Source organism: Vollenhovia emeryi, unplaced genomic scaffold (genome assembly GCF_000949405.1).
Source record: "Vollenhovia emeryi isolate VEMERY1.0 unplaced genomic scaffold, V.emery_V1.0 DF939136.1, whole genome shotgun sequence".
NCBI classification, from domain to species: Eukaryota; Metazoa; Arthropoda; class Insecta; order Hymenoptera; family Formicidae; genus Vollenhovia; species Vollenhovia emeryi.
Window position 1 is genome coordinate 2,108,937 of NW_011967230.1, and position 18,162 is coordinate 2,127,098.

Below are 18,162 nucleotides of genomic sequence, written 5' to 3' on the forward strand. Positions count from 1 at the left end.
AGAGAGAGAGAGAGAGAGACAGAGGGGGGGAAAAAAAATAAAGAGCGCACTGTTAACTCGAGTCACATTGCGGCTATCGTTTCGCGGCGAGCGCGCGCGCGCGCACGCACGCGCGAGCGAGAAACCACCGATCGACACCACGCACACGCACACTTTCGCGGAGTTCCACGGCACTGTGGATCTTAGGCGCGAAGACAGCACAGAGGAACCGGGATCGTTCCGTCGGAAAATTACACGGTCGCGCGCTTTCGTTTCCGAGAGAGGCAACGAAAGAGAGAGAGAGATTATTGCGGCGCGACGAGAACGAACGTCGGCTGACGGTCGCTGGAATCTGCGGAGGAACCGTGGAACTCGCGCGGTCCCGACGCGTCTAGCAGCTCCATCTTGACTCGCTCGAGTCGGCGGCGGTCGCACGGCGCTCTCTCAGAGTCAAGTCTCTCTCTCTCCCTCTTGCGCGCACACACACACACGCGCGCGGGCGCGCGTTCCTCCGTCGTTCCGCTCACTCACTCTCGTTGGTATGTCCGTCCGCTCTCGCTCTCGCCCTCTCGCCAGCGCGCGTCCGAGCCGCTCTCACTAACACAATAAATCCATTGTGAGGGAGAATTCCTGGCGGCGCATTCCGCATGTATGTAAGAGTACGAGGAGAGCGGAGAAGAGAGCGGAGGCAAGGAACGAGCGAGCGTGCGAGCGAGTGAATGAGGTGGAGAAAGAGGAAGAAAGAGAGAAAGAGAGAGAGTCACCGACTCGAGGCAGCTCGGACTCCGCTGGCTCGTGTTCGCGGATGTCGTTACGAAGGAAGAGGTAGAAAAGGTGAACGAGAAAGAGAGAGAGAGACGTGCTCACCAAGGGGAAAGGGGCAGGAGCGAGAACGAGAGTGTACGTACGTATCCACGCATGCACGCGCGCGTACGTGCGTGCGTGCGTGCGTGCGTGTGTGCGTGAGGTGGGAGGTAAGTAGCGAACGAAGGGGCGAGGGAAAAAGAAAAGGAGCCGATATACCGGAGGGACGTTTGGTGGGGAGGGAATTAATGCATGCCGGAGGAGGAGGAGGGGGGGCGGCGGAGGGAACGAAAGTGGAGGAAGAGGAGCGAAAGGGGAGCGAGCGAGCGAGCGGGGGGGGGGGAGCAGGGGAAGAGAGTACGAGGCGTGTATATGGTCGTCGTATAAATAGACGAGAGTGGCGATATAGGCGTCGTATAGTACGACTCCTAGGGCAGGTAGTGTGGACGCTCGTCGTAACATGCGACCGACGACTGCTCCACGGCGCGCGCTCACTCGCCTCCCGTCCAGTGTGGGTAGCACACCACGCCGGGAGTCGCGCACCGACACACACGCGCTCGCTCGTACGCGCGGCGCATACACACGCGAGGTCGAGGGCGCGAGAGAAGGCGGCGTGCGCGCGCGCACTGCGAACACACACACACACACCCACCACCACCACCGACGCGCGGTACCACCGCGCATCCCGAGTGCACTCGTGCACTCGCGTGAAATACCGTGCGCGCACAGCGAAATACGTACGTGCCCCCGCGCCGCGCTGTTTTCGTCGTACACACTGTTAGGCTCCACGATGCTCGGGGCCGCTTCTCGCCAGCCGCGTTTTCACTCCCGCACTCGCGACACGCGCACGGGAGACGGATGAATGAACGCGGGGGACGGAGTGTCGCACGGGATCGTGCGTATCACCGGCGGGGGAGTCGCGGGTTTCTTTTCCTCTTTTTTTTTCTACCTACCTACCCCTCGTAGCTTTCTCGCTCTCGCGTTTTCGGCGCGACGGGGCCTCGCGAGAGGGGCCCTCCCCGCGGAGCGCGCGTCGCGTCACGTCACGTCACGTCACGTCGCGAAGCACGGTCGCCGCTACCGCGGTTGGTCTTTACCGACCGGGAGAGCAGCGCGACCGAGACAACGGCGACGACGACGACGGCAACGGCAACGACGACGGCAACGTCGTCGCCGCTGCTGCTGCTGTTACTGCTGTTGCTGCTGCTGCTGCTCGGGGACGCGAGCGAGGGTCGAGCCGGCGGCACCGAATTATTGACATCGCCGTCACCGCGTACGCGTTTAGAACGTGTCGCGACGATTCCCGCAGGTACTCCTCCGCGCCTCCCTCCCCCTCGCCCCTCGCCTGTACCGCTGTCGATGAATCTCGCTCGCTCGCGTGCACCGGTTACTCTCCAATTCGATTGCTCAACTGAACCGCCTGCGACGAGCCAGAGTCGTATAACCGAGGCGGCCGACCACGCGCGCGCATGCACACACGTATACGCGTAAGAGGGAGGGAGGAAGAGAGCGAGCGAGAGAGAGAGAGAGAGAGAGAGAGAGAGAGAGCGTACGTTCAAGCCACCACTACCAGCGACTCCCCGCTGTGCGCCTGCTCCCCCTCCGCCCCCACCTCTTCCTGCGCCTCCTCCTTCACCTTCACCTTTTCCGACCGCTGCCTCCTCCTATGATTCCACTTCTACGCTCGTGTATCTCGGCGGACGTGCACGCATACGCTTCACCGAGTCACTCGGACGAGCCGAAACGACGCGCTCGTTCACTCCGACGGCCCCTACATTCACGTATTTACACACGCGCGAGCGCGTATGCACACACGGCCGAGAGGGACGGAGAAGGAGAAGAGGCGAGAGACACGCTCGCTCCCACTGACAGTTGCCATATCTCTCGACCGCGTGCGTACGTGCGTGCGTGCGTGCGTGCGTGTGTGGCCGCGCGCACGCGTCCGCCTCCGCGCACGTACGGTCCCCGCGGCGCAGGGCGGCGCGGGGCGCGCGCTCACACGAACGGATGCACTTGTGCGCGCGCTAAGCGGCTCCGCCACGCCGCGAGTAGCGACGGCGCGGCGGCTCGTCGTCGACACGCGCGACCGTACCGTATATGCGTGTGCGCGCGCCCGACAGCCTCTAACCCGGAGCGGTGCACACCTACGCACACACATCCGACCACCAGCGGTCCGTCGCCACGGACTTGCGAGCCTTCCCAGGAGCGTAGTTCGCTACCGCGCTTCTAACCCGTTCTTTCTTTTTTTTTCCTTCGTTCTCTCCTCGCCGCTGATGAGTAACCGGCGGAAGGATCGCACGGCGATCCTTCCAATTTCGAAGACTCGAGAGATTAATCCCGCGAGGATCGGATTTGCCCCTTTCAATTTTTAAATAGCGCACGCTGTTGTTTCCGCGCGGCTCAGACCCTTCCTCGCCGGGATTCTACGGCTTCTTCTTCAGGAGAGAAATTAACTTTCAATCGCCGTACGAGTAAATGTCGATTAACTTCCTCGACTTTTTGACACCAGTTCAATCGGCCTTATTTGGCGCTGGCCAAAGGGACGCAGTCCATCCGCTTAAAAGTTCCGACAACGAGAATGTTTTCGAGAACTCGGGGAAAACTGACCCGAAAGTCGTCAACTTTAGATCAATCTTCAACAATGTTTGTGGCAGCTTGCAATATTGAACGACGGCTATAGACGTAGAGCTTATTAACGCGTAGCGGTGTATACGCGGCGACATTCCTTATTGAAAACGGAAATGATACTTCCGCGGCAAAGGCATCGAGAAAAACAACACTTCTCGACGCGCGAACAGCGTGGAGTTTTCGGTAAGATACGCTTCACTCGGAAGACGATAATGAAATCCCGCTCGATTAATTCGAGCGAGATAAACGAGTCCCGCTTGAATTTTCACACGGAATACAACTATCGGGATACTTAACTCCTACATTCTCAAAGAGTGCGGGAAAGTGCTACGACTAATTAACAAAATGTTGGGGTACACCCTGCAAAACGTATACGAATATAAACAAGGTGAACAGCAACGTTAAGTCGTCAATTAAGAAACTTAATCGGGCAACTTTCGAGATTAAGCGAAACTAAACAATTATCCGACTGATACGCGCGTACGCTTGATCAATTAGTTGTAGAGACGAGATTTTCAGGGAAGTGTGACGTAATTTACTGTTGATTGACTTATTCATCGTTGCATCAGTAATTACATTATAATAGATATTACAGCGGATAGGAAACGGACAAGTTGCTGCAGACTGCGTTACGTTATGCATGTATTTTTAGCGAGACGATTATGAATCTCATATCTTTCCTCGCCGTCTCTGCTCGTCTCCTCTTTCTCTCTCTCCCTGTCACTCCTCTCCTCCTCGCGAGCTGATTACACACAGCTGATAGCCTCGCATCGGCAACCGACTGCTAGTTGGATCGCGACGACTATGAATCACGATGGTACACCAGGCGAGGTCGTATGCCACTTCGGTGCCTCGAGTCGCTTCCGAGTAGTCAAAGGAATAAGAAATCGAAAATCCACTCCCGCGCCTACTTATTGCCGACTTATTGTCGTTACACGCAACCAGGATCAGCCACCTTTGACATTCCGCCTCAATTCTTTGTAACGTTGAATCTCATTGTCGGGCCTCGTGCCTCACTTCGGCTTTGTCGCCGCGCGGTGCTGCGTTTTTACACCACCAAAATAGTGCATTCTACTCGAAACTTTTTCCGCGCTACCTTTTCTCTTCTCCCCTTATCTGCGTTTCTTGCAGAGAATTTCATTCTCAAAACAGCGCCGCCTATCTTGACGATCTCGGGGACCTTTGCACGAAAGAAACGTTACAGCTTTGTTCACCTATTATTCCACGAATGCCGAGAGGATATATTTCTCCTTCTTGGCAAATCACGCTCTTGGCGAGAAATTCATAAATCACGCGAACGCGGCTCTCGTTCGTCGTCGAAACACCGTTATCTGTTTCTCCTCGGTCCGCCGTGTTTCCTCTGCAAGTTTCGGTCAACCCGAAACTTTTTTAGGAAGCGGAAAACGCAGGCCGTCGTCGCTCGGTTACCGCGGAAGGCCCCGGAGGTCTCTCCCCGAGCGCGCCGTCGTAGGGAGGAATCTTTTCGCACTTTGTCAAGTGTCGCGGCGGCCGCGACGCGAAGATCGACGAGCCGAGAGGCTCGTAGACCAAGTAGACACATCTGGCGTAACAGTGGCCTCTCGTACGCCGCGCGTAAACGCTCGGGACGAGACTCGTGCGCATCACGCACACTTGCATGCGTACACGCGCTCGCTATCTGCATAGCCAAGCAGGGGCGGTCGTCACACGCGAGAGCAGATAGAGCGCCGTAACAGATGCGACAACGGGCGCACCGAGAGAATTAATTTCACGATAAAGAACGTATACCGGGAAAAGTGATACGTAATAATGCGGTAACTTATCCCGGGGATACTGTTGTTTAGAAACGTGAGCAACGTGAGCAACGTGAACAAAAATGGAGCGCCGAGATAAGGAGTTGTCGGACTTGTCGCGACTCGTTTTCATCCTCGCTTTTCGCGCGTTTTATACTTTCATCCGGCTGGGACTAGTTCAGTTTCCCCCCCGTCGTCTATTTCCGTTCAGCATATTAGTCATTAGTTAATAATATTACGTACGCCGACGACACGTATCTGTGTTACAAAACGTGAAGCCTAGAGCCATCCGCAAGGCAAGCATTAAGACAAATAAATAAAAGTGAAATAAATATTAGTCTTCGGGGGCTCTCTTCTTATATTACTTCTTAGCTAGCGACGACTCTGCGGTTCGAGACGATCTGTCAATTTCTTTTCGTTAAGTCAGGGTTGGAAAGTTACTTCATGAAAACATCTAGTTACGATTACAAGTCACCAATTCATAAAAGTAACGCGTTACCATTGCAGTTACTTTGCAGTTACTTTCTTGCGATGAAAATAAAAATATCAAATCCGCATTTGAATTGTTAAGTGTCGATTGAGGCGTTTATGCGCAAATGCGAGGGCAAATGCGATCTGCGGCGGTTTAAAATATGTGTTGAGTAACTATTAGATTAGTTACTAGTTATCGAAAAAAATGTAACCGAATTAAGTTACAGTTACAGACAGAGAGAAAGTAACGCGTTACAATTGCAGTTACTCAACAGTAACGAATAGTTACTTTCTTACAATGAAAATAAAAATATCAAATCTGCATTTGAATTGTAAAGTGTCGATAACGGCGTTTATGTGCAAATGCGAGGCCTAATGCGATCTGTGGAGGTTTAAAATATATGTTAAGTAACTATTAGATTAGTTACTAGTTATCGAAAAAATGTAACCGAGTTAAGTTACAGCTGCAGACGGGGAGAAAGTAACGAAGTTAAGTTAAAGTTACCAAAAAAAGTTACCGTAACTTCAAGTAACGAGTTACTTCCCAGCCCTGCATTGAATTATAATAAATCGTGTTACACTGAGAAAAAAAAAGTTGAATAAAGAAATGCGCTGCGGTCACGGGTGGTCGGGGAAATATTTGTTAATTCACAAAAACTATTTGTTAATTCGAAGAAATATATATGTTTCGATAAATGACGTACGTTCAACTTAAAAGCATTTCGACTAAAGAAATACTGCCAACTAAACATTTAGTCATATCAACAGCGCTCTTTTTCTCAGTGTATATACGTGATATCCTTATTTGCTCGTTTATTGTGCCACGACCTATCCATTTCGCTTTGCAAATACGAGCTCGAGCTCATTCTAATGAGATAAAGATACGCGGCAGCTAAACTAAAATACATAATTAAATAATTCCGATGGAATAAAAAGAGATTGTAACAATTGTATCACAACGGAGAACCCAGGGAGAAGCTCTCGCGTGAAGAACATTATTTAGATCAACGGAAGATGATAAGCCACGCGACAATTAGAATGGAATGTACAACTGAATAATTTCGAGAATCACAATTAGAGAGAAATGTGATCTATAATGGTCCAAGTTGATTATCCTTTCACTTACGACTTTACTTCGCGATCAGTTGACTAACGCTGCTTCTATGTAATCCGTTTAAAAATCGAGGGAAAGAATACCGCGTCTCGCAGAGGACAATTTGCAAATTCTCTTCTCTTCTCCTTTTTGCCCGATATTGGTCGAGGCCGCGTGCGACCCTGCGGGCGTACACACGCGTGCGTGCACGGAATAAGAAGCGGAAAAGGCGAACAAGCGGAGAGAGAGAGAGAGAGAGAGAAAGAGAGTACGTTGCACACACGTACGCGCGTATGTAACCAACTAGCCCCGTGTGTGCCGAGGCACAACAATGCGCGCGTATTGTCACGCGGATTCTCGGAATTTTCGACGTCGCTCCGAGAATTATCGCGCGCCGATACTCACCGACGGTATCGAAACGCAAACACATACTGAAGTAGTGGATAAACATTAGAACGGCGCGATTGCGCCAGACCCGCTCGAGGAGTGCATCCTCCTCTTCCGCGAGATTATTACGGGAGAAATCGCGAGCGATTTGTCAACTCTGTAACGCGTCCCAGTTTATACGGGCGCACGGAGCGAGTCTCTCGTGAGAACGCACTTACGGCCGATTAAAGATCGATTCGCCGAGACCGAAGTGACGGTCGAAGATTACGTAAGAGAAAAATCCGAGAGAAACTCGGAAGGAGCGTTCGACAGGACGACGCGAGTCGTGTCCCTTGGAGAGCGAAAGGGTTAATCGGGGAGGACAAGCCGGAGAGAGAGAGAGAAAGAGAGGCCGACGTCGGGACGCCGCGCTGTAGCGTCGCTACGGCACTGCTCGGTGAGATGCTGTTGAATGGGCCGCGGCCTATTGGCTGGTCTCGGGTCACGTGCACCCCGCTAGACATTCATTCTCCCCTCGCAACTGGTCCGCGTATAATTTGCACACGCATGCCTCGGCTGCGCGCGACCGCCGTCGCCGCCACCGATATGACAAGCCCGTTCTACACAGCCACCGGGAAGGTGTATACGTATACGCCCGGGCCCCTCGACACGTTAAGGTGGATTCAGATCGAGGAACGAGCGCGAACGAGCGCGAACGAGCGCCGACGACTCCGTTCCGTCCCACGCCGAGGGATGCGTCGAGGGAACGGAGGCTCGCTCGTTCGTTCGTTCGCGAACGTTCGTCCTTGCCCAGTGCTTGGTCTGGATTCACCTTTACTGGGGCAAGATGGATAACGGGGTGGGACGCGAGGCGCCGCAAATCGTTCTTACGACACCACGAGAACGTGCGAGAGAGATCGTCCGCAAATAGCGCGCGGCCTTTTAACCCTTATCCTTACTGGAGAGACACGAGTTTACATGAGAATTACTGCAGGAATATGCACTGCAAGGAGAGCGTATTAAATTACAGACGAACGGGTGCGAAGTCACACGTGGTTTTTAACGAGAATGAGTGTAGCGTGAAACCAAAGCGTAACTACGCGTGACTAGCGTAAAACCAAGATGTTTAAAGAACTTCTTTTTAACGAAAACTTGTTCCAAGGGTCTCTCTCTTTCTCTCTCGCTTTCTCGGAGCAGTAAAATTGAGATGTTTAGAAAACCCTTTTTCGAATGAAAACTTATTGCAACGGACTCTCCTAGAGCAAAGTGGCATAAAAACTGAAAAATTCAAAACGCTACGCTTATAAAGTCAGTTTTTCGTTTTCCTCAAATGTATGATTTTGTCACGTGTACGGTTTTCCGATCTGAAATAAAATTATGCACTCTCGTAGACGACGTTCGCTCGCGGCGTAATTTTACGTATATTTTCGCAGCGCAAACGACCATCTGTTTCTCGCGCGATCGCAGCCACGGATCCCAACGTTAACTTGCAGATTTCAGAGGCCGGGCCCCCGTCCTTGGAAATTACGTCGGAAGTCGATTACCGCCCGGAGTTATTCGCGCGATTGTCGTACCTCCCGCGGGATCTATCGGGAGCGGAATCGAGACGGCTTGCGGAGTCATCGATCGGCTTAGCCGAAGATTACGAGATGGGAGCGCGCGAGCGGCCAATAGTAAATTATATAACATCGCGCGCTTATTCCGTATACATGCGTGCGTAGGACGATTACGAGCGTCCATGACGTGCCGGTTCCTTCCCCTTCGGCTCCCTCTTCCTTTTTTTTTCCTCTCCTCTCCTCTTGCATTGCTCGTTGCACACCGCGGGCGCGCGCGTATCGATCGCTATTTAAGTCGCACGAGTAACCAGTCGTGGCCGCGGGTCGCAAAAGGATTCCGAAGTCGCCGCCGCGTATCGGTGGATCGTTATAAGGAGCCGCCGACGCTCGCAGCGCGTAACAGTCGGAGCGCTTGTCGCTGTTGTTGCAACAGCGACGGATGAATGAAAAGTCGCAAATAGCGGGAGACAAAGCAAACGACAGAAGGAGAGGGGAGGGAAAGAGAGAGAGAGGGGGGAGAGAGAGGGAGGGAGAGAGAGAGAAGAGAGAATCGGATTGAACGACGCGTGGCGATGCAGCGCAATCGCCGCTGGTAGCATCGGTTTTTTTTTCCATTGGACACGGAACGATAGATAAATGAATATTGCGGAGAGAGAGAGAGAGAGAGAGACGCGCGGGGAATAAAAAAGTTTTAAATTATGGGACGGAATAAATAAATTCGATATTTTCAGTCATCTGTCAGAGTGAAATTAATATTTACGAGTTGTAAGCGCTGTTATATTCCGGGGCGAAGGGGAGGGAAGGGAGACACGTGGCTGGTTGTTACAATTTTTAAACGTGATTATCTGCCGCGGCCAAAATACCGTCGCGTGTGATTAAATCGACGTCAATGATTAACGCTACCGTGTTTAGAAGCACCCACTGTTATTGACGAGAAACCGATCGCAAGGAATACCGTGTCGAATATTATCTTTGCTGAGCGAGAGCCACTTTAAATATGTAACGCGATCGCGATGAATAATTTGCTTGGAAAATTGTGGAAAAATAACGTACCCTGTAAAAATAGAATTTTATACTTTTGGTGTACGTCTCTTTTGCTTGTAACGCCAACGGCACACGACGCTACTTTTCCTACTGGACTTCTTACGAGAGCGAATAAGGGACGCGGAGCTTTGGGTCAGGTGACTCAAGGCTAAATCCCGATTGGCTCGCGCGAGCAATCCCGTAGGGAAAATAGTTTCGTGTGCCGTTTGGCTTAAGATATTGCGCTCGCAATCAATAAGTCCCGTTTTAAATACGGACGTCATAGTAATTAAATAAACGTTGAAGAAATTATGAGCTCACTTGGTCCAAAAATTGTAGGATTCGCTTCGAGGCTGAAATCTTATCCGGATCGAACCCAGCGAATCCGCCCTGGCGTTTATTTCGAACTTGAACAATTTTCAGATCTGTTAAGGAACGTACACAGGCGAGACACTGTGCAAAACAGTGAATCGTTTTACCTTTGTTGTTTGCCATTACTCAACAACGACGAAATTCTCTGCGTTACACTGCGTCAATCTTTATGTTTCTCGCTGGAAAGCACCCAAGATCTCTTTTCTAGGAGCCGAGAAACGGAGAGAGAGAGGACAATGCGTCGCACAGGCAAATATGTCGCTAACGGCAACGGACATTCCCGATTGCCACTTTAAACTAACACGCTCATGTGCCGCGATGACAAACGTGGAAAAACGAGATCGAAAAAGAAAGAGAGAGAGAGAACTGACAACAGCCGGTGTTTACAGTCGCTGTCTTTTCGAGTGGTGTTTATGGCGGAGGCCTCACGCGGCTCCGTTAACTTATCTTAAACGGCGGCAAAGACGCGCCGCTTCGCGCGATTACGCTCGCGTTTATCTCGATACCGCGAGGAGGACGACGTCTCGTGTCAGGGTCCTTTGACGCGACCTCATTTCCACCGTCTCGCGTTATACGCGCTGTCCCGGCCAACAACGCGATCCCGCGGGACTCTGTTAAAACTGAAATCGTAATCGTCATTAACGAAGGTCCCGCCGTTAACGAGGAGCGCGCAGTTTTACACCGTAATCTACGCGCGTTCTATGACAGAGAAAGAGACACAGCGATAAAAGCATAGACTAAAGCCAACGGCATACGACACTATTTTTCCTACTGAATTGCTCACGAGAGCCAATCAGGATACAGAGTTCTCGATCAGGTGACTCAACGCTGAAGCCTGATTGACTCTCGTAAGTAATCCAGTAGGAAAAATAGTATCGTGTGTCGTTGGCTCTAGATTACGTGACTTGAGGCCAAATCCCGATTGGCTCTCGTGAGCAAAGCGGTAGGAAAAATAGTATCGTGTACCGTTGGCTTTATATACTAGACTGCACCATCCGTAGGAGGCGTCGGTCGTAAGATATAGAGAGAGAGAGAGGGGGAGAGCTCAACTGTATATAGGTCTATGGATAAAAGTACCACTCGAGAAGGTATCTCGACGGTAGCGGAATCGTGATCGCCAAGCGGGGACGATCGGCGGACGTCAGTGGATCGCGATGGATCACCTCGTCGCCGCGGCCCGTAATCAGTCGCGCGTAAGCCCAGACTGCCCGGCAGCGGTATCACCACCCCATCTCGCAACGCTATTATTACAACCGACGCGGAATTAATCGGAAGTCGCCGTACACACTTGCGTCATCCGCGTATCTCCCCTCCGCTCGTACCCGCGTCGTAATTCCCGCGCGTCTCCCGTGCCGTGGGGGCTTCGAGGCGTTTACGAGTGTATCCCGAGATGCCAAAACTGAGTGCACGAGAACACTTTGTGCACGTTGGCGAAATGATACTTGAGAATATTAAAGGGAGACCTGCATTTGGACGCCGGTCCGAAACAACGTGTGTCCCTCCCTCTCTCTCTCTCTCTCTCTCTCTCTCTCTTGGAGAAATTCAGCATCTTAATAAACATTCTCGCGGAGAGTCGCGTATCAGAAGTTCTCCAAATTAATAAAGATACAGCGGGTCGTTCACCTTGTGTCAAGTCGAGTCTCGGGTCAAAGACCCGTCCTCTAGATCCCTCAACCTTCGCTGTTGTACACGAGGATATGTAAACACGGAGAGGATTCGATTTTTGTGCCAACAATGAAAGTTATAACGCGATTTCGAAGGCTGCCTCAGAAGTAGCGTACGACACGCGGCCACGACCATAGACGTGCGCGCGTTCAAAATCGGCTTCATTAGCTCTAGAATCTCACGGTGGGGTCCATTAAATCCCAACTCGACCAGTGCTCCAAGCGTACATTTTAAATTAAGAAATTTCAACCGCGGGCTGGCAAAGACTTTGCTCCTCGCGTTTTACTGCGCGTTCGTTTCGCCTCCTCCGATCGCTTGCCAGAATTGCTCGGCGCGGGCGAGCGCAGGAAACTGGGATCGACACGATGAGGGTAACTAAACGCGGAGCGAAAGTAACGAATATCGCGAGGATTTTTACGAGGCCGAGCTGTCGCCGGTTGTTTGCTTCCAACGAGAATGAACACCACGTTATTGAAACTGATGGACACGTTAGAAGCAACTAAACAAAAAAATGAGATCGCTGCGCAACATCACATCGCAACAGCGTCCCGGGTCGAAATTTTGGTACTATTTTGACACTTTTAAGGATAATTTACACCTACTTAGCTGATCTATACACCTACATAGACTAGCAATAACCTACTTTGATGACATATTTTTTTACTCCTCCCTTGAATCTTTTATTCTAAAAATTTACTTTAGCTCCTACTTAAAAGAACCCACTTTAATGCTAAATTGGCAACAGTAGAAGTTTCCGACACTATCAGCTTTAAAGTACGAGTAATTTTTGTACTTGCAGTTCGACCTCTTTTACTGTCTTAGGTCCTACTATGTAATAGAATTAAAGGTTCAACATAGGGCCAAGATTTCGACTCGGGGTCTTTTACATAAAAGTCACTTTACCCGAAATCAAGTATTTTATGATAAAGTCATCCGTTCCTTTTTATATTTACACGCGGAGGGAATTTTCTTTCAAAATTTACCCCGAAAATCTCGCAATCGTGGGACAACGCGGCATTTCGAAGAACTTTGAGTCTTTTGAAATTTTACTCTTAAAGTTCTTCGAAATGCCGTGTTGTCCCACGATTTTAAGTGACTCTTCCCGTACGTTCGCCAACAGTTTTGCTCCGAGACTTCTTTGAACGAAGGTGAAAGGGTCCCGTGGGTAAACTGTCGCGCGATCGAGACGTTAACGAATATTATTTTCAACCGAGTATCACTATGTTAATTAAGTAATACGCCATTTTTCTCGCGTAAAAACTACACGCGTGGACTCGTGCCGTAACGGAGGGGCTTTTTCGAAGGAACGGCCAGCACAGCGTAATGCCATTTGTTTAATCATCCATCGAGGGGGGAGGAGAGGATATATATATATATATGGGCGGCGCACCTCAATTGAAACGCGTGATCGAAGCGTGTAGTATGACGTTCGAGGCGTAAGTACAACGCCGAGGGAAAAACTATTTTCACCGCTCGCCACAGCGCGAACTGTGCGCGAGTGAGCGAGCTTTGAGGCGAAGGGGCGAACGCTTATGTTCGTCTTTGGTAAATACTGCGCGAAATATTCCTACCTCGTACGTAAGGGAAAACATTGCGAAGAGTCTGCGCGCGTCTTTCGCGTTTGGGTTACAGTCGTGATGGCAAGGGCATAATCGTGGGACAGTGTCTCCGAAATCATGATGAAATCCTTACGAAATCCCCGTGTAATCGTTTTGTCTTAACTTTCAAGTTCCTTTACTTGTTAGACAATGAACATTAAACTTGAACATTTTCTCAGCCTGTGTTTATTTTCCCCCCCAAAATTACTTCTTTTAGTGAATATCCAAATGTATATCAAAGTTCACACCTATAAGCGCGTATTCTTTTCATAAAAAGACTGAAGTATAGTTGCTGTTCGAACAACAGCGAGTTGAAACGTTGACACACCTTCGCGCGCAAATTTGGAACAATAAACGGTAAGTACAAATACAAAATTACTTTTCATTAAGACCACGTTTAGTACTGCAATCTTAACTGAAATTACCTCTACAAGCAAATACTTGTTAGTAAAATAAGAAAAATATATTTTGAGCAAATCTAACAGCTCTTTGAGGTTTAACAACGTCACATAATTTCAAACGTGCGTACAAGAGTAAATTATTTGCAATTAGATGAGATTATTCGTAATCAGATGAAATCGAATGAAATCATGTGATCGGTGGGACAACATTTTAGCTAGTGGTCACCCCCTTGGGAAAATCCTCGAATAACGAAGGCTCGGACAACGGAGGTCCGTGTATATTTCGCAATACAATCTCGGTGTATGAGAATCTACAAACGGCGACGTGTCCTACGAACTGAATGAAACAAGCCATTTTAAACGCTCGTCAATCGCTGTGCTCTTCATCTCTGAACCACGATGGTTCATCAGAAGCCGTTTAACGCTTTTTTCACTAATCGACGCATCTGTGTTTCCGAATTATCGTTTGTCACGGAAAAGGACACCGCTTGTCACAGAAATTCGGGATTTGAAGAAGAGGATTGTACCACTTTTGCGATCGTAGAATATTTTTCTTGATTATTTTTACCTAAAAATATACCGGCGAAGCTCGCGGCAGAAGTGTGGCAGGTATAGTCGTAATTTAGGTCACTCCGACAATAATGTTCACTTCGAATGCGCCTTTACATTTCGATCGAACTCTTTTAAGTGACGAGGTAATCATCCCGGTCATTTAATAATTAAAAGTTATTCAGTTTTCAAGCATTTGTTTTATTTATATACCAGAAAGTCGCAGTCACGCGGCGTCGTCACTGTCACAATTATGCGCTGTTTTCGTTGACACCTTCCCGCGCGGTCGCAAAATTGATTATGGACGTATCACCGGTTTACGGCTGCAGACCGAAAAACCTGTCGTCGCTCAACTCGACGACTTGAAAAAATCATGTCCCCAGCGAAAGCATTGGACAAGATTAAACGATATTCCGACACCGGAGTAAAAGGTATTTTTAAGTGTGACATTTCACTTGAAATAATAGATCGTGCGCGGTGAAAGCTCGTTTCGCGATAACGCACGGCCGTCTATTCAAAAGTGTTTGACCGAAAACCGATCGCGATTTAAACAAATTTCAATGTATAATTATACGATGCGCGCGCGACTGAAAAACGTAATTATACAGCGCAATCGCATTCGCTGACGTATAAGCACTCGATTATTGACACGTCATTTAAACACACGCGAGTACGGCTAACGTTCAATCGTAATTTTTTTTCAGGAATAGTAATAGAACGTGAGTCATAAAGACGTAGGTATAGCAACGAGTTATGACTACCTACTACGGAATTTCCGCTCCCCTCGCAAATCATCCATTGATAAGAATATTGTCGTGCAAATGCAAAAATCACGGCAGCGCAATTACACGGGAAAATAAAGAAACAGAAAACACCGCGAGGTCTTTCGGGCACGTACATTAAAAGTTTGGCACAAATCCGCGCTCGGCGTCGCATTCCAAGATTTTTTTTGCCGATATCTAACTTCGTAATGCGAGAATCCAGCCGGACTGCGAGTCACGTCCAGTCGCGGCGAAAAATTGTATAAATTTGTAACGCGAAATCGTAATAAATAAAAAAAATAACGAAGATTGCACACTGCAATTTCGCATTTCGACTCCGCCAATTTTACACAAATACAACGCGAGTTAGCGATCAAGCCAGTTTATGAATTATATTGCCCTCGGGCAAGATTATAAAAAGAAACAGATTATTTCATTTTATTCTGCCAATTCACCCGTAACTGATACTATAATTATAGACAATGGAAACATTATGTAAATTATTTCGTGGACAAACGTCCACGCAAAGTCCAAGTCGATATCAATGCAGATCTTGTTTTACTAGCCAAGTCTTTTCGTCCTGAAGAACAGATCCGGACCAAGCGAGGGAGCGCGCGCGCGCGCGCCCGCGAGAGAGAGAGAGAGAGAGAGAGAGAGAGAGAGAGAGAGAGAACGGGCGCGAATAAAACGACCAACTTCAATGAATGTGGGCAACGTCGCGAATACAAACGAGTCCAAATTCGCGTCAACGAACATACGGTTCCTATCTCGCCGGCGCGGTCAAAGGAAGGAGCGCTCGTTGCATTCGTCACACGCGCGCTCGTCAACGTTCGCTCGTGATCGTTCGTCCTTGCCAGCTCCGCGGGCGCGGACGCGCCTTGACGATATTCGCGTACCTGATGCGGCACGACGCGAGGCGGACATACGCGCCCGTATCTCTGAAAATATTTCATTCAATGTGTCGCGTACGCACGGCATGTGCCAAGCATTGACCGTGGACGACGTCTAGCGCGCGTCTATAAGCCTAGTCTGTCGTCTATTAAAAGAGTGCTCGGCTGCAATCTTGCGATTACACGTACCTGCCGTGCGCTCGCGACGCCCCGCGCAGCGTACGCGCGCACGTGCGTGTGTGTGAACGCGCTTGCGCGCACGCACGTGTGCATGTGTGCGCAAGCCACGGCGGTTGCGTGTTCGCGGGCGTCTCGACGCGCTTCCTCGTGGCCTTTGTGAGCGTCGCCGCCCGCCCGGTTAGCAACAGATTTCACCAGGATCGGACGAGCCGTCAAATAAGAAGGACCCCGGCACCCCGTGGCCTAAAGAAGGAGAAAAAGAGAGAGAGAGAGAGAGAGAGCTCTTCTCCGCTTTATTCCGAACGAAGATGTGGGCAACGCGAATCAATCCGCGAATACGAAACGAAGAAGACGGGCTGCGACCGCTTGACAATTCCCGTTTAATTCTCTTTCTGACGTTTCTCAAGCCGATCATTAAGAACACGGACGTGAAAAACGGCTTTGAAGGGCATAACGTTACACGTTTCACGTGCCCCTTCAGTCTCGTAAAGATTAGAGATGCGAAAGACTGGCAATTTGTGGAGCGGACAATTTTAAGAAAAAGAAAAAGTTTTTTACAACTTACAAGTGCGAGTGCTAAAAATATTGAACGTTTATTAACGTACCATAGTAGATTTGTAAGTTCAACCAAATTTCCGAAAAGGCAAGAGAAGATATTAATCACAATGAAAAGTATCGTCTCAATTTATTTAACTTACTCATTTTAGCATCGACCGAAAGGTTTCGTTACCTATACGTTAAAATAGCATCTTACAGCTACTTACATTATTCAAAAATCTTTAGTCTCCAGCACGTAATCAACATTTTACGTTTGTATGAAAGAATGATGCAACTGGGTACATTGAATGTTTAATAAACTTATATGAATTGGCTACTGAAACGTGTGCAATAAACGACAATAAATAAGTTTAGTCGACCATAACTGGTATGTGTGTAAAAAATAAAATGAAAAAATACAGAGCGACGTTTCGACCAAGATTTTACGTGCCCAATAAAGTTAAATAAATAAGCAGATAAATACAATTGGAGACCCCCCCCCTCCGTAAACATTAGAGGTGTGAAAGACTGGCAATTTGTCGAGGAGACAATTTTAGGGAAAAGGATAAGTTTTTTACAACCTATAAGTGCGAGTAGTAAAAGAATTGTAACGTGCACGTGTAAATTACACATTAAACAAACTATCCCCGGCGAGACGCTTTCGATTTAAAGACTCTCCATTTAAGTTTAATCAATTCTTCGCTTTATCGTGTCACCTACAAGTGTCAGGTATTCAGGTGTAGAACATTCGCTCGTTTATCTCCAAAGCGCAAAGTGACGTTGATTGTTTTAGCTCGGGACTACAGGTATAATGCTTTTCCGAGAAACGCGAGAGAGACGTCTCGAGTGCTCGGGGCCAATATCGGAACCAGCGACGCGGTCCCGCTCGCAGATTCGGTTCGATCTCGCGGAGATTCTGCGGAAGACGATACAACCCTCCCCTGCGTCTCGATGCGTCAACGTCGTCGGTTTTATCGCACGCGGAGAGATAGCCACCTAGTTCGTCGCTCGTGCGTGCTGCACCGGTGACCCGTGCGCAGCGAAAGTTCTTTTGTTCGCCGATGAATCAAGATCCCATGCGCTTACGCGATTCGCATTTGCGAAACGCTCCACATAAGGGCGATACACGCACGTAATTTATCGCGCATCCAAATGGGATCGTCATCTCGTCCCCTCGCGACTCTTCCTTCGGTCTCTCGATATCGTTCGCCACGTAATTTCCGCGTGCACAAGAATACAAATGGGCTGAACGCGTGGAAAAAAGGATTCGTCGCAAGAACATTATAATTGTTAGCGGTGCTTGTGAAGCAACGGCGAAATGAAATATTTTTACTTTTGTGTGATCGAAACGCAGGACTTTTTTAACAATTTATACCTCGATGTATTAAACCGTATACATATATTTCACCGAGGGGGAAACCGCTGAGGGCATTGTGGTGTACATATTTGCGGCATTACTAGACATTTTTTGGACATTAGTTTGGGTATTAGGCCTTGCCGGGGCATCATAAAGATAA

At 49.1% G+C, this 18,162-nt stretch overlaps 1 protein-coding gene across 2 annotated transcripts in view; it reads right to left on the reverse strand.

Moving 5' to 3' along the window:
* The window catches only part of LOC105567630 (putative transcription factor capicua), a 58,874-nt gene that overhangs the window by 33,946 nt on the left and 6,766 nt on the right, over positions 1 to 18,162 (reverse strand). The window contains exon 1 of one of the 2 annotated variants that reach the window (XM_012022633.1): positions 1,525 to 2,187. The exons of the other annotated variant lie outside the window; for it this stretch is intronic. The gene's annotated coding sequence lies outside the window, so the exon portion shown is untranslated. Of the gene's footprint in view, positions 1 to 1,524; positions 2,188 to 18,162 lie in introns of those variants that run through there. 2 annotated transcript variants of the gene reach the window in all.